Source organism: Hemitrygon akajei, chromosome 6, assembly GCF_048418815.1.
Source record: "Hemitrygon akajei chromosome 6, sHemAka1.3, whole genome shotgun sequence".
Lineage (NCBI taxonomy): Eukaryota > Metazoa > Chordata > Chondrichthyes > Myliobatiformes > Dasyatidae > Hemitrygon > Hemitrygon akajei.
The window spans coordinates 108558268-108584271 of NC_133129.1; positions in this window are offsets into that span (position 1 = coordinate 108558268).

Genomic DNA, 26004 nt, shown 5'->3' on the forward strand with positions numbered 1-26004 from the left:
CACATCCATAAATCAAAATGCATAGAATAGAAAGTAATGCATTCAGCTCAATAGAGTGTAAAGTTGAATTTTGCGGGAAACTACTATGTGATAACTTGATGTAAACCTTATTATTTTACTTACCACATCACTTAGAGTAGTATGCAACCGATTTTATGAGTGTGCTACCAATGTTCGAGAAGTTACTTTTAGTAACTTCAACTTTTTTACACAATGGAACATTACGGTTTACAGAACTTAACAAAGATATTTACTGTTCCACTCTAAATGTTAAGAGGTAGCTTCCTGAATTCACCTTGCATTTGAGTATTTCATGGCTCTGATTAGGATACATGCAATATTTATACCGTTCCACCTCACCCTGAGTAGTTATGTACACATCCATAACTCAAAATGCATAGAATAGAAAGTAATGCATTCAGCTCAATAGAGTGTAAAGTTGAATTTTGAGGGAAACTACTATGTGATAACTTCATGTAAACCATATTATTTTGCTTACCATATGATTTAGAGTAGTATGCAACCGATTTTATGAGTGTGCTACCAATGTTGGAGAAGTTACTTTTAGTAACTTCAACTTTTTTACACAATGGAACATTACCGTTTACAGAACTAAACTAAGATTTTTACTGTTCCACTCTAAATGTTATGAGTTAGCTTCCTGAATTCACCTTGCATTTGAGTATTCGATGGCTCTGAGTAGGATACCTGCAATATTTATACCGTTCCACCTCACCCTGAGTGGTTATGTACACATCCATAAATCAAAATGCATAGAATATAAAGTAATGCATTTAGCTCAATAGAGTGTAAAGTTGAATTTTGCGGGAAACTACTATGTGATAACTTCATGTAAACCATATTATTTTGCTTACCATATGATTTAGAGTAGTATGCAACCGATTTTATGAGTGTGCTACCAATGTTGGAGGAGTTACTTTTAGTAACTTCAACTTTTTTACACAATGGAACATTACCGTTTACAGAACTTAACAAAGATATTTACTGTTCCACTCTAAATGTTAAGAGGTAGCTTCCTGAATTCACCTTCCATTTGAGTATTCCATGGCTCTGAGTAGGATACATGCAATATTTATACCGTTCCACCTCACCCTGAGTAGTTATGTACACATCCATAAATCAAAATGCATAGAATAGAAAGTAATGCATTCAGCTCAATAGAGTGTAGAGATGAATTTTGCGGGAAACTACTATGTGATAACTTGATGTAAACCTTATTATTTTGCTTACCATACGATTTAGAGTAGTATGCAACCAATTTTATGAGTGTGCTACCAAGGTTGGAGAAGTTACTTTTAGTAACTTCAACTTTTTTATACAATGGAACATTACCGTTTACAGAACTAAACAAAGATTTTTACTGTTACACTCTAAATGTTATGAGGTAGCTTCCTGAATTCACCTTGCATTTGAGTATTTCATGGCTCTGAGTAGGATACATGCAATATTTATACCGTTCCACCTCACCCTGAGTAGTTATGTACACATCCATAACTCAAAATGCATAGAATAGAAAGTAATGCATTCAGCTCAATAGAGTGTAAAGTTGAATTTTGCGGGAAACTACTATGTGATAACTTCATGTAAACCATATTATTTTGCTTACCATATGATTTTGAGTAGTATGCAACCGATTTTATGAGTGTGCTACCAATGTTGGAGAAGTTACTTTTAGTAACTTCAACTTTTTTACACAATGGAACATTACCGTTTACAGAACTAAACAAAGATTTTTACTGTTCCACTGTAAATGTTATGAGGTAGCTTCCTGAATTCACCTTGCATTTGAGTATTCCATGGCTCTGAGTAGGATACATGCAATATTTATACCGTTTCACCTCACCCTGAGTGGTTATGTACACATCCATAAATCAAAATGCATAGAATAAGAAGTAATGCATTCAGCTCAATAGAGTGTAAAGTTGAATTTTGCGGGAAACTACTATGTGATAAATTGATTTAAACCTTATTATTTTACTTACCACATCACTTAGAGTAGTATGCAACCGATTTTATGAGTGTGTTACCAATGTTCGAGAAGTTACTTTTAGTAACTTCAACTTTTTTACACAAAGGAACATTACCGTTTACAGAACTTAACAAAGATATTTACTGTTCCACTCTAAATGTTAAGAGGTAGCTTCCTGAATTCACCTTGCATTTGAGTATTTCATGCCTCTGAGTAGGATACATGCAATATTTATACCGTTCCACCTCACCCTGAGTAGTTATGTACACATCCATAAATCAAAATGCATAGAATAGAAAGTAATGCATTCAGCTCAATAGAGTGTAGAGATGAATTTTGCGGGAAACTACTATGTGATAACTTGATGTAAACCTTATTATTTTGCTTACCATACGATTTAGAGTAGTATGCAACCAATTTTATGAGTGTGCTACCAAGGTTGGAGAAGTTACTTTTAGTAACTTCAACTTTTCTACACAATGGAACATTACCATTTACAGAACTAAACAAAGATATTTACTGTTCCACTCTAAATGTTATGAGGTAGCTTCCTGAATTCACCTTGCATTTGAGTATTTCATGGCTCTGAGTAGGATACATGAAATATTTATACCGTTCCACCTCACCCTGAGTGGTTATGTACACATCCATAAATCAAAATGCATAGAATAGAAAGTAATGCATTCAGCTCAATAGAGTGTAAAGTTGAATTTTGCGGGAAACTACTATGTGATAACTTGATGTAAACCTTATTATTTTACTTACCACATCACTTAGAGTAGTATGCAACCGATTTTATGAGTGTGCTACCAATGTTCGAGAAGTTACTTTTAGTAACTTCAACTTTTTTACACAATGGAACATTACGGTTTACAGAACTTAACAAAGATATTTACTGTTCCACTCTAAATGTTAAGAGGTAGCTTCCTGAATTCACCTTGCATTTGAGTATTTCATGGCTCTGATTAGGATACATGCAATATTTATACCGTTCCACCTCACCCTGAGTAGTTATGTACACATCCATAACTCAAAATGCATAGAATAGAAAGTAATGCATTCAGCTCAATAGAGTGTAAAGTTGATTTTTGAGGGAAACTACTATGTGATAACTTCATGTAAACCATATTATTTTGCTTACCATATGATTTAGAGTAGTATGCAACCGATTTTATGAGTGTGCTACCAATGTTGGAGAAGTTACTTTTAGTAACTTCAACTTTTTTACACAATGGAACATTACCGTTTACAGAACTAAACTAAGATTTTTACTGTTCCACTCTAAATTGTTATGAGTTAGCTTCCTGAATTCACCTTGCATTTGAGTATTCGATGGCTCTGAGTAGGATACCTGCAATATTTATACCGTTCCACCTCACCCTGAGTGGTTATGTACACATCCATAAATCAAAATGCATAGAATATAAAGTAATGCATTCAGCTCAATAGAGTGTAAAGTTGAATTTTGCGGGAAACTACTATGTGATAACTTGATGTAAACCTTATTATTTTACTTACCACATCACTTAGAGTAGTATGCAACCGATTTTATGAGTGTGCTACCAATGTTCGAGAAGTTACTTTTAGTAACTTCAACTTTTTTACACAATGGAACATTACGGTTTACAGAACTTAACAAAGATATTTACTGTTCCACTCTAAATGTTAAGAGGTAGCTTCCTGAATTCACCTTGCATTTGAGTATTTCATGGCTCTGATTAGGATACATGCAATATTTATACCGTTCCACCTCACCCTGAGTAGTTATGTACACATCCATAACTCAAAATGCATAGAATAGAAAGTAATGCATTCAGCTCAATAGTGTAGAGATGAATTTTGCGGGAAACTACTATGTGATAACTTGATGTAAACCTTATTATTTTGCTTACCATACGATTTAGAGTAGTATGCAACCAATTTTATGAGTGTGCTACCAAGGTTGGAGAAGTTAGTTTTAGTAACTTCAACTTTTCTACACAATGGAACATTACCATTTACAGAACTAAACAAAGATATTTACTGTTCCACTCTAAATGTTAGGAGGTAGCTGCCTGGAAGGGGCCAATGTCCCGTTTGAGTGTGTCCAAGATGGGGGCGCATGTGGTGCTGAACCTGGTAACAGAGCTCAGGGGAAGTCTGAGGTGTTTGATTCAGGGGGACGGGGCGGCCGTCTTTGTGGATCAGATAGGGTTGGTTCAGTAGGAAAAGGGTTAACCTTGGTTTGTGGCTGGAACCAACGGAAGATCGCTTTTAACTAACAACGGGGAAGATCGCTCCCCTGATTCCACGGATATTTCGGGCAAGTTTTTCCGTTTATCTCTCTCTCTCCAACACGTGAAACCAAAAGCCTGCAGACTTCAGAGTGACTCTTTATATTTCCAATTGGACTCAGTATTATATACCCTAGACAACGAAAGAGCTTATTTCTGAGTGATTATTAATGTACCTGCGTTTTAGATTGAGTATTGACGCATGTTATCTGAATGTTTGTATTAACCTTAATTTTTGTGCCCCTTTATTAATAAAACTTTTGAAAATAGTACCATTGGACTTCAACTGACATATCTATCTTTGCTGGTAAGTGAAATCAGTTACTGGTTTCATAACAGCTACCAAGGTTGGAGAAGTTAGTTTTAGTAACTTCAACTTTTCTACACAATGGAACATTACCATTTACAGAACTAAACAAAGATATTTACTGTTCCACTCTAAATGTTAGGAGGTAGCTTCCTGAATTCACCTTGCATTTGAGTATTCCATGGCTCTGAGTAGGATACATGCAATATTTATACCGTTCCACCTCACCCTGAGTGGTTATGTACACATCCATAAATCAAAATGCATAGAATAGGAAGTAATGCATTCAGCTCAATAGAGTGTAAAGTTGAATTTTGCGGGAAACTACTATGTGATAACTTGATGTAAACCTTATTATTTTACTTACCACATCACTTAGAGTAGTATGCAAACGATTTTATGAGTGTGCTACCAAGGTTGGAGAAGTTACTTTTAGTAACTTCAACTTTTCTACACAATGGAACATTACCATTTACAGAACTAAACAAAGATATTTACTGTTCCACTCTAAATGTTATGAGGTAGCTTCCTGAATTCACCTTGCATTTGAGTATTTCATGGCTCTGAGTAGGATACATGCAATATTTATACCGTTCCACCTCACCCTGAGTAGTTATGTACACATCCATAACTCAAAATGCATAGAATAGAAAGTAATGCATTCAGCTCAATAGAGTGTAAAGTTGAATTTTGAGGGAAACTACTATGTGATAACTTCATGTAAACCATATTATTTTGCTTACCATATGATTTAGAGTAGTATGCAACCGATTTTATGAGTGTGCTACCAATGTTGGAGAAGTTACTTTTAGTAACTTCAACTTTTTTACACAATGGAACATTGCCGTTTACAGAACTAAACAAAGATTTTTACTGTTCCACTCTAAATGTTATGAGTTAGCTTCCTGAATTCACCTTGCATTTGAGTATTCCATGGCTCTGAGTAGGATACCTGCAATATTTATACCGTTCCACCTCACCCTGAGTGGTTATGTACACATCCATAAATCAAAATGCATAGAATATAAAGTAATGCATTCAGCTCAATAGAGTGTAAAGTTGAATTTTGCGGGAAACTACTATGTGATAACTTGATGTAAACCTTATTATTTTACTTACCACATCACTTAGAGTAGTATGCAACCGATTTTATGAGTGTGCTACCAATGTTCGAGAAGTTACTTTTAGTAACTTCAACTTTTTTACACAATGGAACATTACGGTTTACAGAACTTAACAAAGATATTTACTGTTCCACTCTAAATGTTAAGAGGTAGCTTCCTGAATTCACCTTGCATTTGAGTATTTCATGGCTCTGATTAGGATACATGCAATATTTATACCGTTCCACCTCACCCTGAGTAGTTATGTACACATCCATAACTCAAAATGCATAGAATAGGAAGTAATGCATTCAGCTCAATAGTGTAGAGATGAATTTTGCGGGAAACTACTATGTGATAACTGGATGTAAACCTTATTATTTTGCTTACCATACGATTTAGAGTAGTATGCAACCAATTTTATGAGTGTGCTACCAAGGTTGGAGAAGTTAGTTTTAGTAACTTCAACTTTTCTACACAATGGAACATTACCATTTACAGAACTAAACAAAGATATTTACTGTTCCACTCTAAATGTTAGGAGGTAGCTTCCTGAATTCACCTTGCATTTGAGTATTCCATGGCTCTGAGTAGGATACATGCAATATTTATACCGTTCCACCTCACCCTGAGTGGTTATGTACACATCCATAAATCAAAATGCATAGAATAGGAAGTAATGCATTCAGCTCAATAGAGTGTAAAGTTGAATTTTGCGGGAAACTACTATGTGATAACTTGATGTAAACCTTATTATTTTACTTACCACATCACTTAGAGTAGTATGCAAACGATTTTATGAGTGTGCTACCAAGGTTGGAGAAGTTACTTTTAGTAACTTCAACTTTTCTACACAATGGAACATTACCATTTACAGAACTAAACAAAGATATTTACTGTTCCACTCTAAATGTTATGAGGTAGCTTCCTGAATTCACCTTGCATTTGAGTATTTCATGGCTCTGAGTAGGATACATGCAATATTTATACCGTTCCACCTCACCCTGAGTAGTTATGTACACATCCATAACTCAAAATGCATAGAATAGAAAGTAATGCATTCAGCTCAATAGAGTGTAAAGTTGAATTTTGAGGGAAACTACTATGTGATAACTTCATGTAAACCATATTATTTTGCTTACCATATGATTTAGAGTAGTATGCAACCGATTTTATGAGTGTGCTACCAATGTTGGAGAAGTTACTTTTAGTAACTTCAACTTTTTTACACAATGGAACATTGCCGTTTACAGAACTAAACAAAGATTTTTACTGTTCCACTCTAAATGTTATGAGTTAGCTTCCTGAATTCACCTTGCATTTGAGTATTCCATGGCTCTGAGTAGGATACCTGCAATATTTATACCGTTCCACCTCACCCTGAGTGGTTATGTACACATCCATAAATCAAAATGCATAGAATATAAAGTAATGCATTCAGCTCAATAGAGTGTAAAGTTGAATTTTGCGGGAAACTACTATGTGATAACTTGATGTAAACCTTATTATTTTACTTACCACATCACTTAGAGTAGTATGCAACCGATTTTATGAGTGTGCTACCAATGTTCGAGAAGTTACTTTTAGTAACTTCAACTTTTTTACACAATGGAACATTACGGTTTACAGAACTTAACAAAGATATTTACTGTTCCACTCTAAATGTTAAGAGGTAGCTTCCTGAATTCACCTTGCATTTGAGTATTTCATGGCTCTGATTAGGATACATGCAATATTTATACCGTTCCACCTCACCCTGAGTAGTTATGTACACATCCATAACTCAAAATGCATAGAATAGGAAGTAATGCATTCAGCTCAATAGTGTAGAGATGAATTTTGCGGGAAACTACTATGTGATAACTGGATGTAAACCTTATTATTTTGCTTACCATACGATTTAGAGTAGTATGCAACCAATTTTATGAGTGTGCTACCAAGGTTGGAGAAGTTAGTTTTAGTAACTTCAACTTTTCTACACAATGGAACATTACCATTTACAGAACTAAACAAAGATATTTACTGTTCCACTCTAAATGTTAGGAGGTAGCTTCCTGAATTCACCTTGCATTTGAGTATTCCATGGCTCTGAGTAGGATACATGCAATATTTATACCGTTCCACCTCACCCTGAGTGGTTATGTACACATCCATAAATCAAAATGCATAGAATAGGAAGTAATGCATTCAGCTCAATAGAGTGTAAAGTTGAATTTTGCGGGAAACTACTATGTGATAACTTGATGTAAACCTTATTATTTTACTTACCACATCACTTAGAGTAGTATGCAAACGATTTTATGAGTGTGCTACCAAGGTTGGAGAAGTTACTTTTAGTAACTTCAACTTTTCTACACAATGGAACATTACCATTTACAGAACTAAACAAAGATATTTACTGTTCCACTCTAAATGTTATGAGGTAGCTTCCTGAATTCACCTTGCATTTGAGTATTTCATGGCTCTGAGTAGGATACATGCAATATTTATACCGTTCCACCTCACCCTGAGTAGTTATGTACACATCCATAACTCAAAATGCATAGAATAGAAAGTAATGCATTCAGCTCAATAGAGTGTAAAGTTGAATTTTGAGGGAAACTACTATGTGATAACTTCATGTAAACCATATTATTTTGCTTACCATATGATTTAGAGTAGTATGCAACCGATTTTATGAGTGTGCTACCAATGTTGGAGAAGTTACTTTTAGTAACTTCAACTTTTTTACACAATGGAACATTGCCGTTTACAGAACTAAACAAAGATTTTTACTGTTCCACTCTAAATGTTATGAGTTAGCTTCCTGAATTCACCTTGCATTTGAGTATTCCATGGCTCTGAGTAGGATACCTGCAATATTTATACCGTTCCACCTCACCCTGAGTGGTTATGTACACATCCATAAATCAAAATGCATAGAATATAAAGTAATGCATTCAGCTCAATAGAGTGTAAAGTTGAATTTTGCGGGAAACTACTATGTGATAACTTGATGTAAACCTTATTATTTTACTTACCACATCACTTAGAGTAGTATGCAACCGATTTTATGAGTGTGCTACCAATGTTCGAGAAGTTACTTTTAGTAACTTCAACTTTTTTACACAATGGAACATTACGGTTTACAGAACTTAACAAAGATATTTACTGTTCCACTCTAAATGTTAAGAGGTAGCTTCCTGAATTCACCTTGCATTTGAGTATTTCATGGCTCTGATTAGGATACATGCAATATTTATACCGTTCCACCTCACCCTGAGTAGTTATGTACACATCCATAACTCAAAATGCATAGAATAGGAAGTAATGCATTCAGCTCAATAGTGTAGAGATGAATTTTGCGGGAAACTACTATGTGATAACTGGATGTAAACCTTATTATTTTGCTTACCATACGATTTAGAGTAGTATGCAACCAATTTTATGAGTGTGCTACCAAGGTTGGAGAAGTTAGTTTTAGTAACTTCAACTTTTCTACACAATGGAACATTACCATTTACAGAACTAAACAAAGATATTTACTGTTCCACTCTAAATGTTATGAGGTAGCTTCCTGAATTCACCTTGCATTTGAGTATTTCATGGCTCTGAGTAGGATACATGCAATATTTATACCGTTCCACCTCACCCTGAGTGGTTATGTACACATCCATAAATCAAAATGCATAGAATAGAAAGTAATGCATTCAGCTCAATAGAGTGTAAAGTTGAATTTTGCGGGAAACTACTATGTGATAACTTGATGTAAACCTTATTATTTTACTTACCACATCACTTAGAGTAGTATGCAACCGATTTTATGAGTGTGCTACCAATGTTCGAGAAGTTACTTTTAGTAACTTCAACTTTTTTACACAATGGAACATTACGGTTTACAGAACTTAACAAAGATATTTACTGTTCCACTCTAAATGTTAAGAGGTAGCTTCCTGAATTCACCTTGCATTTGAGTATTTCATGGCTCTGATTAGGATACATGCAATATTTATACCGTTCCACCTCACCCTGAGTAGTTATGTACACATCCATAACTCAAAATGCACAGAATAGAAAGTAATGCATTCAGCTCAATAGAGTGTAAAGTTGAATTTTGAGGGAAACTACTATGTGATAACTTCATGTAAACCATATTATTTTGCTTACCATATGATTTAGAGTAGTATGCAACAGATTTTATGAGTGTGCTACCAATGTTGGAGAAGTTACTTTTAGTAACTTCAACTTTTTTACACAATGGAACATTACCGTTTACAGAACTAAACTAAGATTTTTACTGTTCCACTCTAAATGTTATGAGTTAGCTTCCTGAATTCACCTTGCATTTGAGTATTCGATGGCTCTGAGTAGGATACCTGCAATATTTATACCGTTCCACCTCACCCTGAGTGGTTATGTACACATCCATAAATCAAAATGCATAGAATATAAAGTAATGCATTCAGCTCAATAGAGTGTAAAGTTGAATTTTGCGGGAAACTACTATGTGATAACTTCATGTAAACCATATTATTTTGCTTACCATATGATTTAGAGTAGTATGCAACCGATTTTATGAGTGTGCTACCAATGTTGGAGGAGTTACTTTTAGTAACTTCAACTTTTTTACACAATGGAACATTACCGTTTACAGAACTTAACAAAGATATTTACTGTTCCACTCTAAATGTTAAGAGGTAGCTTCCTGAATTCACCTTCCATTTGAGTATTCCATGGCTCTGAGTAGGATACATGCAATATTTATACCGTTCCACCTCACCCTGAGTAGTTATGTACACATCCATAAATCAAAATGCATAGAATAGAAAGTAATGCATTCAGCTCAATAGAGTGTAGAGATGAATTTTGCGGGAAACTACTATGTGATAACTTGATGTAAACCTTATTATTTTGCTTACCATACGATTTAGAGTAGTATGCAACCAATTTTATGAGTGTGCTACCAAGGTTGGAGAAGTTACTTTTAGTAACTTCAACTTTTTTATACAATGGAACATTACCGTTTACAGAACTAAACAAAGATTTTTACTGTTACACTCTAAATGTTAGGAGGTAGCTTCCTGAATTCACCTTGCATTTGAGTATTTCATGGCTCTGAGTAGGATACATGCAATATTTATACCGTTCCACCTCAGTCTGAGTAGTTATGTACACATCCATAACTCAAAATGCATAGAATAGAAAGTAATGCATTCAGCTCAATAGAGTGTAAAGTTGAATTTTGCGGGAAACTACTATGTGATAACTTCATGTAAACCATATTATTTTGCTTACCATATGATTTTGAGTAGTATGCAACCGATTTTATGAGTGTGCTACCAATGTTGGAGAAGTTACTTTTAGTAACTTCAACTTTTTTACACAATGGAACATTACCGTTTACAGAACTAAACAAAGATTTTTACTGTTCCACTCTAAATGTTATGAGGTAGCTTCCTGAATTCACCTTGCATTTGAGTATTCCATGGCTCTGAGTAGGATACATGCAATATTTATACCGTTTCACCTCACCCTGAGTGGTTATGTACACATCCATAAATCAAAATGCATAGAATAAGAAGTAATGCATTCAGCTCAATAGAGTGTAAAGTTGAATTTTGCGGGAAACTACTATGTGATAACTTGATTTAAACCTTATTATTTTACTTACCACATCACTTAGAGTAGTATGCAACCGATTTTATGAGTGTGTTACCAATGTTCGAGAAGTTACTTTTAGTAACTTCAACTTTTTTACACAAAGGAACATTACCGTTTACAGAACTTAACAAAGATATTTACTGTTCCACTCTAAATGTTAAGAGGTAGCTTCCTGAATTCACCTTGCATTTGAGTATTTCATGCCTCTGAGTAGGATACATGCAATATTTATACCGTTCCACCTCACCCTGAGTAGTTATGTACACATCCATAAATCAAAATGCATAGAATAGAAAGTAATGCATTCAGCTCAATAGAGTGTAGAGATGAATTTTGCGGGAAACTACTATGTGATAACTTGATGTAAACCTTATTATTTTGCTTACCATACGATTTAGAGTAGTATGCAACCAATTTTATGAGTGTGCTACCAAGGTTGGAGAAGTTACTTTTAGTAACTTCAACTTTTCTACACAATGGAACATTACCATTTACAGAACTAAACAAAGATATTTACTGTTCCACTCTAAATGTTATGAGGTAGCTTCCTGAATTCACCTTGCATTTGAGTATTTCATGGCTCTGAGTAGGATACATGAAATATTTATACCGTTCCACCTCACAATGAGTGGTTATGTACACATCCATAAATCAAAATGCATAGAATAGAAAGTAATGCATTTAGCTCAATAGAGTGTAAAGTTGAATTTTGCGGGAAACTACTATGTGATAACTTGATGTAAACCTTATTATTTTACTTACCACATCACTTAGAGTAGTATGCAACCGATTTTATGAGTGTGCTACCAATGTTCGAGAAGTTACTTTTAGTAACTTCAACTTTTTTACACAATGGAACATTACGGTTTACAGAACTTAACAAAGATATTTACTGTTCCACTCTAAATGTTAAGAGGTAGCTTCCTGAATTCACCTTGCATTTGAGTATTTCATGGCTCTGATTAGGATACATGCAATATTTATACCGTTCCACCTCACCCTGAGTAGTTATGTACACATCCATAACTCAAAATGCATAGAATAGAAAGTAATGCATTCAGCTCAATAGAGTGTAAAGTTGAATTTTGCGGGAAACTACTATGTGATAACTTCATGTAAACCTTATTATTTTACTTACCACATCACTTAGAGTAGTATGCAACCGATTTTATGAGTGTGCTACCAATGTTCGAGAAGTTACTTTTAGTAACTTCAACTTTTTTACACAATGGAACATTACGGTTTACAGAACTTAACAAAGATATTTACTGTTCCACTCTAAATGTTAAGAGGTAGCTTCCTGAATTCACCTTGCATTTGAGTATTTCATGGCTCTGATTAGGATACATGCAATATTTATACCGTTCCACCTCACCCTGAGTAGTTATGTACACATCCATAACTCAAAATGCATAGAATAGAAAGTAATGCATTCAGCTCAATAGTGTAGAGATGAATTTTGCGGGAAACTACTATGTGATAACTTGATGTAAACCTTATTATTTTGCTTACCATACGATTTAGAGTAGTATGCAACCAATTTTATGAGTGCGCTACCAAGGTTGGAGAAGTTAGTTTTAGTAACTTCAACTTTTCTACACAATGGAACATTACCATTTACAGAACTAAACAAAGATATTTACTGTTCCACTCTGAATGTTAGGAGGTAGCTTCCTGAATTCACCTTGCATTTGAGTATTCCATGGCTCTGAGTAGGATACATGCAATATTTATACCGTTCCACCTCACCCTGAGTGGTTATGTACACATCCATAAATCAAAATGCATAGAATAGGAAGTAATGCATTCAGCTCAATAGAGTGTAAAGTTGAATTTTGCGGGAAACTACTATGTGATAACTTGATGTAAACCTTATTATTTTACTTACCACATCACTTAGAGTAGTATGCAAACGATTTTATGAGTGTGCTACCAAGGTTGGAGAAGTTACTTTTAGTAACTTCAACTTTTCTACACAATGGAACATTACCATTTACAGAACTAAACAAAGATATTTACTGTTCCACTCTAAATGTTATGAGGTAGCTTCCTGAATTCACCTTGCATTTGAGTATTTCATGGCTCTGAGTAGGATACATGCAATATTTATACCGTTCCACCTCACCCTGAGTAGTTATGTACACATCCATAACTCAAAATGCATAGAATAGAAAGTAATGCATTCAGCTCAATAGAGTGTAAAGTTGAATTTTGAGGGAAACTACTATGTGATAACTTCATGTAAACCATATTATTTTGCTTACCATATGATTTAGAGTAGTATGCAACCGATTTTATGAGTGTGCTACCAATGTTGGAGAAGTTACTTTTAGTAACTTCAACTTTTTTACACAATGGAACATTGCCGTTTACAGAACTAAACAAAGATTTTTACTGTTCCACTCTAAATGTTATGAGTTAGCTTCCTGAATTCACCTTGCATTTGAGTATTCCATGGCTCTGAGTAGGATACCTGCAATATTTATACAGTTCCACCTCACCCTGAGTGGTTATGTACACATCCATAAATCAAAATGCATAGAATATAAAGTAATGCATTCAGCTCAATAGAGTGTAAAGTTGAATTTTGCGGGAAACTACTATGTGATAACTTGATGTAAACCTTATTATTTTACTTACCACATCACTTAGAGTAGTATGCAACCGATTTTATGAGTGTGCTACCAATGTTCGAGAAGTTACTTTTAGTAACTTCAACTTTTTTACACAATGGAACATTACGGTTTACAGAACTTAACAAAGATATTTACTGTTCCACTCTAAATGTTAAGAGGTAGCTTCCTGAATTCACCTTGCATTTGAGTATTTCATGGCTCTGATTAGGATACATGCAATATTTATACCGTTCCACCTCACCCTGAGTAGTTATGTACACATCCATAACTCAAAATGCATAGAATAGAAAGTAATGCATTCAGCTCAATAGTGTAGAGATGAATTTTGCGGGAAACTACTATGTGATAACTTGATGTAAACCTTATTATTTTGCTTACCATACGATTTAGAGTAGTATGCAACGAATTTTATGAGTGTGCTACCAAGGTTGGAGAAGTTAGTTTTAGTAACTTCAAGTTTTCTACACAATGGAACATTACCATTTACAGAACTAAACAAAGATATTTACTGTTCCACTCTAAATGTTAGGAGGTAGCTTCCTGAATTCACCTTGCATTTGAGTATTCCATGGCTCTGAGTAGGATACATGCAATATTTATACCGTTCCACCTCACCCTGAGTGGTTATGTACACATCCATAAATCAAAATGCATAGAATAGGAAGTAATGCATTCAGCTCAATAGAGTGTAAAGTTGAATTTTGCGGGAAACTACTATGAGATAACTTGATGTAAACCTTATTATTTTACTTACCACATCACTTAGAGTAGTATGCAAACGATTTTATGAGTGTGCTACCAAGGTTGGAGAAGTTACTTTTAGTAACTTCAACTTTTCTACACAATGGAACATTACCATTTACAGAACTAAACAAAGATATTTACTGTTCCACTCTAAATGTTATGAGGTAGCTTCCTGAATTCACCTTGCATTTGAGTATTTCATGGCTCTGAGTAGGATACATGCAATATTTATACCGTTCCACCTCACCCTGAGTAGTTATGTACACATCCATAACTCAAAATGCATAGAATAGAAAGTAATGCATTCAGCTCAATAGAGTGTAAAGTTGAATTTTGAGGGAAACTACTATGTGATAACTTCATGTAAACCATATTATTTTGCTTACCATATGATTTAGAGTAGTATGCAACCGATTTTATGAGTGTGCTACCAATGTTGGAGAAGTTACTTTTAGTAACTTCAACTTTTTTACACAATGGAACATTGCCGTTTACAGAACTAAACAAAGATTTTTACTGTTCCACTCTAAATGTTATGAGTTAGCTTCCTGAATTCACCTTGCATTTGAGTATTCCATGGCTCTGAGTAGGATACCTGCAATATTTATACAGTTCCACCTCACCCTGAGTGGTTATGTACACATCCATAAATCAAAATGCATAGAATATAAAGTAATGCATTCAGCTCAATAGAGTGTAAAGTTGAATTTTGCGGGAAACTACTATGTGATAACTTGATGTAAACCTTATTATTTTACTTACCACATCACTTAGAGTAGTATGCAACCGATTTTATGAGTGTGCTACCAATGTTCGAGAAGTTACTTTTAGTAACTTCAACTTTTTTACACAATGGAACATTACGGTTTACAGAACTTAACAAAGATATTTACTGTTCCACTCTAAATGTTAAGAGGTAGCTTCCTGAATTCACCTTGCATTTGAGTATTTCATGGCTCTGATTAGGATACATGCAATATTTATACCGTTCCACCTCACCCTGAGTAGTTATGTACACATCCATAACTCAAAATGCATAGAATAGGAAGTAATGCATTCAGCTCAATAGTGTAGAGATGAATTTTGCGGGAAACTACTATGTGATAACTGGATGTAAACCTTATTATTTTGCTTACCATACGATTTAGAGTAGTATGCAACCAATTTTATGAGTGTGCTACCAAGGTTGGAGAAGTTAGTTTTAGTAACTTCAACTTTTCTACACAATGGAACATTACCATTTACAGAACTAAACAAAGATATTTACTGTTCCACTCTAAATGTTATGAGGTAGCTTCCTGAATTCACCTTGCATTTGAGTATTTCATGGCTCTGAGTAGGATACATGCAATATTTATACCGTTCCACCTCACCCTGAGTGGTTATGTACACATCCATAAATCAAAATGCATAGAATAGAAAGTAATGCATTCAGCTCAATAGAGTGTAAAGTTGAATTTTGCGGGAAACTACTATGTGATAACTTGATGTAAACCTTATTATTTTACTTACCACATCACTTAGAGTAGTATGCAACCGATTTTATGAGTGTGCTACCAATGTTCGAGAAGTTACTTTTAGTAACTTCAACTTTTTTACACAATGGAACATTACGGTTTACAGAACTTAACAAAGATATTTACTGTTCCACTCTAAATGTTAAGAGGTAGCTTCCTGAATTCACCTTGCATTTGAGTATTTCATGGCTCTGATTAGGATACATGCAATATTTATACCGTTCCACCTCACCCTGAGTAGTTATGTACACATCCATAACTCAAAATGCATAGAATAGAAAGTAATGCATTCAGCTCAATAGAGTGTAAAGTTGAATTTTGAGGGAAACTACTATGTGATAACTTCATGTAAACCATATTATTTTGCTTACCATATGATTTAGAGTAGTATGCAACCGATTTTATGAGTGTGCTACCAATGTTGGAGAAGTTACTTTTAGTAACTTCAACTTTTTTACACAATGGAACATTACCGTTTACAGAACTAAACTAAGATTTTTACTGTTCCACTCTAAATGTTATGAGTTAGCTTCCTGAATTCACCTTGCATTTGAGTATTCGATGGCTCTGAGTAGGATACCTGCAATATTTATACCGTTCCACCTCACCCTGAGTGGTTATGTACACATCCATAAATCAAAATGCATAGAATATAAAGTAATGCATTCAGCTCAATAGAGTGTAAAGTTGAATTTTGCGGGAAACTACTATGTGATAACTTGATGTAAACCTTATTATTTTACTTACCACATCACTTAGAGTAGTATGCAACCGATTTTATGAGTGTGCTACCAATGTTCGAGAAGTTACTTTTAGTAACTTCAACTTTTTTACACAATGGAACATTACGGTTTACAGAACTTAACAAAGATATTTACTGTTCCACTCTAAATGTTAAGAGGTAGCTTCCTGAATTCACCTTGCATTTGAGTATTTCATGGCTCTGATTAGGATACATGCAATATTTATACCGTTCCACCTCACCCTGAGTAGTTATGTACACATCCATAACTCAAAATGCATAGAATAGAAAGTAATGCATTCAGCTCAATAGTGTAGAGATGAATTTTGCGGGAAACTACTATGTGATAACTTGATGTAAACCTTATTATTTTGCTTACCATACGATTTAGAGTAGTATGCAACGAATTTTATGAGTGTGCTACCAAGGTTGGAGAAGTTAGTTTTAGTAACTTCAAGTTTTCTACACAATGGAACATTACCATTTACAGAACTAAACAAAGATATTTACTGTTCCACTCTAAATGTTAGGAGGTAGCTTCCTGAATTCACCTTGCATTTGAGTATTCCATGGCTCTGAGTAGGATACATGCAATATTTATACCGTTCCACCTCACCCTGAGTGGTTATGTACACATCCATAAATCAAAATGCATAGAATAGGAAGTAATGCATTCAGCTCAATAGAGTGTAAAGTTGAATTTTGCGGGAAACTACTATGAGATAACTTGATGTAAACCTTATTATTTTACTTACCACATCACTTAGAGTAGTATGCAAACGATTTTATGAGTGTGCTACCAAGGTTGGAGAAGTTACTTTTAGTAACTTCAACTTTTCTACACAATGGAACATTACCATTTACAGAACTAAACAAAGATATTTACTGTTCCACTCTAAATGTTATGAGGTAGCTTCCTGAATTCACCTTGCATTTGAGTATTTCATGGCTCTGAGTAGGATACATGCAATATTTATACCGTTCCACCTCACCCTGAGTAGTTATGTACACATCCATAACTCAAAATGCATAGAATAGAAAGTAATGCATTCAGCTCAATAGAGTGTAAAGTTGAATTTTGAGGGAAACTACTATGTGATAACTTCATGTAAACCATATTATTTTGCTTACCATATGATTTAGAGTAGTATGCAAACGATTTTATGAGTGTGCTACCAATGTTGGAGAAACTTTTAGTAACTTCAACTTTTTTACACAATGGAACATTGCCGTTTACAGAACTAAACAAAGATTTTTACTGTTCCACTCTAAATGTTATGAGTTAGCTTCCTGAATTCACCTTGCATTTGAGTATTCCATGGCTCTGAGTAGGATACCTGCAATATTTATACCGTTCCACCTCACCCTGAGTGGTTATGTACACATCCATAAATCAAAATGCATAGAATATAAAGTAATGCATTCAGCTCAATAGAGTGTAAAGTTGAATTTTGCGGGAAACTACTATGTGATAACTTGATGTAAACCTTATTATTTTACTTACCACATCACTTAGAGTAGTATGCAACCGATTTTATGAGTGTGCTACCAATGTTCGAGAAGTTACTTTTAGTAACTTCAACTTTTTTACACAATGGAACATTACGGTTTACAGAACTTAACAAAGATATTTACTGTTCCACTCTAAATGTTAAGAGGTAGCTTCCTGAATTCACCTTGCATTTGAGTATTTCATGGCCCTGATTAGGATACATGCAATATTTATACCGTTCCACCTCACCCTGAGTAGTTATGTACACATCCATAACTCAAAATGCATAGAATAGAAAGTAATGCATTCAGCTCAATAGTGTAGAGATGAATTTTGCGGGAAACTACTATGTGATAACTGTATGTAAACCTTATTATTTTGCTTACCATACGATTTAGAGTAGTATGCAACCAATTTTATGAGTGTGCTACCAAGGTTGGAGAAGTTAGTTTTAGTAACTTCAACTTTTCTACACAATGGAACATTACCATTTACAGAACTAAACAAAGATATTTACTGTTCCACTCTAAATGTTATGAGGTAGCTTCCTGAATTCACCTTGCATTTGAGTATTCCATGGCTCTGAGTAGGATACATGCAATATTTATACCGTTCCACCTCACCCTGATTGGTTATGTACACATCCATAAATGAAAATGCATAGAATAGGAAGTAATGCATTCAGCTCAATAGAGTGTAAAGTTGAATTTTGCGGGAAACTACTATGTGATAACTTGATGTAAACCTTATTATTTTACTTACCACATCACTTAGAGTAGTATGCAAGCGATTTTATGAGTGTGCTACCAAGGTTGGAGAAGTTACTTTTAGTAACTTCAACTTTTCTACACAATGGAACATTACCATTTACAGAACTAAACAAAGATATTTACTGTTCCACTCTAAATGTTATGAGGTAGCTTCCTGAATTCACCTTGCATTTGAGTATTCCATGGCTCTGAGTAGGATACATGCAATATTTATACCGTTCCACCTCACCCTGAGTGGTTATGTAGACATCCATAAATCAAAATGCATAGAATAGGAAGTAATGCATTCAGCTCACTAGAGTGTAAAGTTGAATTTTGCGGGAAACTACTATCTGATAACTTGATGTAAACCTTATTATTTTACTTACCACATCACTTAGAGTAGTATGCAACCGATTTTATGAGTGTGTTACCAATGTTCGAGAAGTTACTTTTAGTAACTTCAACTTTTTTACACAAAGGAACATTACCGTTTACAGAACTTAACAAAGATATTTACTGTTCCACTCTAAATGTTAAGAGGTAGCTTCCTGAATTCACCTTGCATTTGAGTATTTCATGCCTCTGAGTAGGATACATGCAATATTTATACCGTTCCACCTCACCCTGAGTAGTTATGTACACAACCATAAATCAAAATGCATAGAATAGAAAGTAATGCATTCAGCTCAATAGAGTGTAGAGATGAATTTTGCGGGAAACTACTATGTGATAACTTGATGTAAACCTTATTATTTTACTTACCACATCACTTAGAGTAGTATGCAACCAATTTCATGAGTGTGCTAGCAAGGTTGGAGAAGTTACTTTTAGTAACTTCAACTTTTTTACACAATGGAACATTGCCGTTTACAGAACTAAACAAAGATTTTTACTGTTCCACTCTAAATGTTATGAGGTAGCTTCCTGAATTTACCTTGCATTTGAGTATTTCATGGCTCTGAGTAGGATGCATGCAATATTTATACCGTTCCACCTCACCCTGAGTAGTTATGTACACATCCATAAATCAAAATGCATAGAATAGAAAGTAATGCATTCAGCTCAATAGAGTGTAGAGATGAATTTTGCGGGAAACTACTATGTGATAACTTGATGTAAACCTTATTATTTTGCTTACCATACGATTTAGAGTAGTATGCAACCAATTTTATGAGTGTTCTACCAAGGTTGGAGAAGTTACTTTTAGTAACTTCAACTTTTCTACACAATGGAACATTACCATTTACAGAACTAAACAAAGATATTTACTGTTCCACTCTAAATGTTATGAGGTAGCTTCCTGAATTCACCTTGCATTTGAGTATTTCATGGCTCTGAGTAGGATACATGCAATATTTATACCGTTCCACCTCACCCTGAGTAGTTATGTACACATCCATAACTCAAAATACATAGAATAGAAAGTAATGCATTCAGCTCAATAGAGTGTAGAGATGAATTTTGCGGGAAACTACTATGTGATAACTTGATGTAAACCTTATTATTTTGCTTACCATACGATTTAGAGTAGTATGCAACCAATTTTATGAGTGTGCTACCAAGATTGGAGAAGTTACTTTTAGTAACTTCAACTTTTTTATACAATGGAACATTACCGTTTACAGAACTAAACAAAGATATTTACTGTTCCACTCTAAATGTTAAGAGGTAGCTTCCTGAATTCACCTTGCATTTGAGTATTCCATGGCTCTGAGTAGGATACATGCAATATTTATACCGTTCCACCTGACCCTGAGTGGTTATGTACACATCCATAAATCAAAATGCATAGAATAGGAAGTAATGCATTCAGCTCAATAGAGTGTAAAGTTGAATTTTGCGGGAAACTACTATGTGATAACTTGATGTAAACCTTATTATTTTACTTACCACATCACTTAGAGTAGTATGCAACCGATTTTATGAGTGTGTTACCAATGTTCGAGAAGTTACTTTTAGTAACTTCAACTTTTTTACACAAAGGAACATTACCGTTTACAGAACTTAACAAAGATATTTACTGTTCCACTCTAAATGTTAAGAGGTAGCTTCCTGAATTCACCTTGCATTTGAGTATCTCGTGCCTCTGAGTAGGATACATGCAATATTTATACCGTTCCACCTCACCCTGAGTGGTTATGTACACATCCATAAATCAAAATGCATAGAATAGAAAGTAATGCATTCAGCTCAATAGAGTGTAAAGTTGAATTTTGCGGGAAACTACTATGTGATAACTTGATGTAAACCTTATTATTTTACTTACCACATCACTTAGAGTAGTATGCAACCGATTTTATGCGTGTGCTACCAATGTTCGAGAAGTTACTGTTAGTAACTTCAACTTTTTTACACAATGGAACATTACGGTTTACAGAACTTAACAAAGATATTTACTGTTCCACTCTAAATGTTAAGAGGTAGCTTCCTGAATTCACCTTGCATTTGAGTATTTCATGGCTCTGATTAGGATACATGCAATATTTATACCGTTCCACCTCACCCTGAGTAGTTATGTACACATCCATAACTCAAAATGCATAGAATAGAAAGTAATGCATTCAGCTCAATAGAGTGTAGAGATGAATTTTGCGGGAAACTACTATGTGATAACTTGATGTAAACCTTATTATTTTGCTTACCATACGATTTAGAGTAGTATGCAACCGATTTTATGAGTGTGCTACCAATGTTGGAGAAGTTACTTTTAGTAACTTCAACTTTTTTACACAATGGAACATTACCGTTTACATAACTAAACAAAGATTTTTACTGTTCCACTCTAAATGTTATGAGGTAGCTTCCTGAATTCACCTTGCATTTGAGTATTCCATGGCTCTGAGTAGGATACATGCAATATTTATACCGTTTCACCTCACCCTGAGTGGTTATGTACACATCCATAAATCAACATGCATAGAATAGGAAGTAATGCATTCAGCTCAATAGAGTGTAAAGTTGAATTTTGAGGGAAACTACTATGTGATAACTTCATGTAAACCATATTATTTTGCTTACCATATGATTTAGAGTAGTATGCAACCGATTTTATGAGTGTGCTACCAATGTTGGAGAAGTTACTTTTAGTAACTTCAACTTTTTTACACAATGGAACATTACCGTTTACAGAACTAAACCAAGATTTTTACTGTTCCACTCTAAATGTTAGGAGTTAGCTTCCTGAATTCACCTTGCATTTGAGTATTCCATGGCTCTGAGTAGGATACATGCAATATTTATACCGTTCCACCTCACCCTGAGTGGTTATGTACACATCCATAAATCAAAATGCATAGAATGGAAAGTAATGCATTCAGCTCAATAGAGTGTAAAGTTGAATTTTGCGGGAAACTACTATGTGATAACTTGATGTAAACCTTATTATTTTACTTACCACATCACTTAGAGTAGTATGCAACCGATTTTATGAGTGTGCTACCAATGTTGGAGGAGTTACTTTTAGTAACTTCAACTTTTTTACACAATGGAACATTACCGTTTACAGAACTTAACAAAGATATTTACTGTTCCACTCTAAATGTTAAGAGGTAGCTTCCTGAATTCACCTTGCATTTGAGTATTTCATGCCTCTGAGTAGGATACATGCAATATTTATACCGTTCCACCTCACCCTGAGTAGTTATGTACACATCCATAAATCAAAATGCATAGAATAGAAAGTAATGCATTCAGCTCAATAGAGTGTAGAGATGAATTTTGCGGGAAACTACTATGTGATAACTTGATGTAAACCTTATTATTTTGCTTACCATACGATTTAGAGTAGTATGCAACCAATTTTATGAGTGTTCTACCAAGGTTGGAGAAGTTACTTTTAGTAACTTCAACTTTTCTACACAATGGAACATTACCATTTACAGAACTAAACAAAGATATTTACTGTTCCACTCTAAATGTTATGAGGTAGCTTCCTGAATTCACCTTGCATTTGAGTATTTCATGGCTCTGAGTAGGATACATGCAATATTTATACCGTTCCACCTCACCCTGAGTAGTTATGTACACATCCATAACTCAAAATGCATAGAATAGAAAGTAATGCATTCAGCTCAATAGAGTGTAAAGTTGAATTTTGAGGGAAACTACTATGTGATAACTTCATGTAAACCATATTATTTTGCTTACCATATGATTTAGAGTAGTATGCAACCGATTTTATGAGTGTGCTACCAATGTTGGAGAAGTTACTTTTAGTAACTTCAACTTTTTTACACAATGGAACATTACCGTTTACAGAACTAAACTAAGATTTTTACTGTTCCACTCTAAATGTTATGAGTTAGCTTCCTGAATTCACCTTGCATTTGAGTATTCCATGGCTCTGAGTAGGATACATGCAATATTTATACCGTTCCACCTCACCCTGAGTGGTTATGTACACATCCATAAATCAAAATGCATAGAATAGAAAGTAATGCATTCAGCTCAATAGAGTGTAAAGTTGAATTTTGCGGGAAACTACTATGTGATAACTTGATGTAAACCTTATTATTTTACTTACCACATCACTTAGAGTAGTATGCAACCGATTTTATGAGTGTGCTACCAATGTTCGAGAAGTTACTGTTAGTAACTTCAACTTTTTTACACAATGGAACATTACGGTTTACAGAACTTAACAAAGATATTTACTGTTCCACTCTAAATGTTAAGAGGTAGCTTCCTGAATTCACCTTGCATTTGAGTATTTCATGGCTCTGATTAGGATACATGCAATATTTATACCGTTCCACCTCACCCTGAGTAGTTATGTACACATCCATAACTCAAAATGCATAGAATAGAAAGTAATGCATTCAGCTCAATAGAGTGTAGAGATGAATTTTGCGGGAAACTACTATGTGATAACTTGATGTAAACCTTATTATTTTGCTTACCATACGATTTAGAGTAGTATGCAACCGATTTTATGAGTGTGCTACCAATGTTGGAGAAGTTACTTTTAGTAACTTCAACTTTTTTACACAATGGAACATTACCGTTTACATAACTAAACAAAGATTTTTACTGTTCCACTCTAAATGTTATGAGGTAGCTTCCTGAATTCACCTTGCATTTGAGTATTCCATGGCTCTGAGTAGGATACATGCAATATTTATACCGTTTCACCTCACCCTGAGTGGTTATGTACACATCCATAAATCAACATGCATAGAATAGGAAGTAATGCATTCAGCTCAATAGAGTGTAAAGTTGAATTTTGCGGGAAACTACTATGTGATAACTTGATGTAAACCTTATTATTTTACTTACCACATCACTTAGAGTAGTATGCAACCGATTTTATGAGTGTGCTACCAATGTTCGAGAAGTTACTTTTAGTAACTTCAACTTTTTTACACAAAGGAACATTACCGTTTACAGAACTTAACAAAGATATTTACTGTTCCACTCTAAATGTTAAGAGGTAGCTTCCTGAATTCACCTTGCATTTGAGTATTTCATGCCTCTGAGTAGGATACATGCAATATTTATACCGTTCCACCTCACCCTGAGTAGTTATGTACACATCCATAACTCAAAATGCATAGAATAGAAAGTAATGCATTCAGCTCAATAGAGTGTAGAGATGAATTTTGCGGGAAACTACTATGTGATAACTTGATGTAAACCTTATTTTTTTGCTTACCATACGATTTAGAGTAGTATGCAACCAATTTTATGAGTGTGCTACCAAGGTTGGACAAGTTAGTTTTAGTAACTTCAACTTTTTTATACAATGGAACATTACCGTTTACAGAACTAAACAAAGATATTTACTGTTCCACTCTAAATGTTAGGAGGTAGCTTCCTGAATTCACCTTGCATTTGAGTATTCCATGGCTCTGAGTAGGATACATGCAATATTTATACCGTTCCACCTCACCCTGAGTGGTTATGTACACATCCATAAATCAAAATGCATAGAATAGGAAGTAATGCATTCAGCTGAATAGAGTGTAAAGTTGAATTTTGCGGGAAACTACTATGTGATAACTTGATGTAAACCTTATTATTTTACTTACCACATCACTTAGAGTAGTATGCAACCGATTTTATGAGTGTGTTACCAATGTTCGAGAAGTTACTTTTAGTAACTTCAACTTTTTTACACAAAGGAACATTACCCTTTACAGAACTTAACAAAGATATTTACTGTTCCACTCTAAATGTTAAGAGGTAGCTTCCTGAATTCACCTTGCATTTGAGTATTTCATGCCTCTGAGTAGGATACATGCAATATTTATCCCGTTCCACCTCACCCTGAGTGGTTATGTACACATCCATAACTCAAAATGCATAGAATAGAAAGTAATGCATTCAGCTCAATAGAGTGTAGAGATGAATTTTGCGGGAAACTACTATGTGATAACTTGATGTAAACCTTATTATTTTACTTACCATACGATTTAGAGTAGTATGCAACCAATTTTATGAGTGTGCCTCCAAGGTTGGAGAAGTTAGTTTTAGTAACTTCAACTTTTTTATACAATGGAACATTACCGTTTACAGAACTAAACAAAGATATTTACTGTTCCACTCTAAATGTTAGGAGGTAGCTTCCTGAATTCACCTTGCATTTGAGTATTCCATGGCTCTGAGTAGGATACATGCAATATTTATACCGTTCCACCTCACCCTGAGTGGTTATGTACACATCCATAAATCAAAATGCATAGAATAGGAAGTAATGCATTCAGCTCAATAGAGTGTAAAGTTGTATTTTGCGGGAAACTACTATGTGATAACTTGATGTAAACCTTATTATTTTACTTACCACATCACTTAGAGTAGTATGCAACCGATT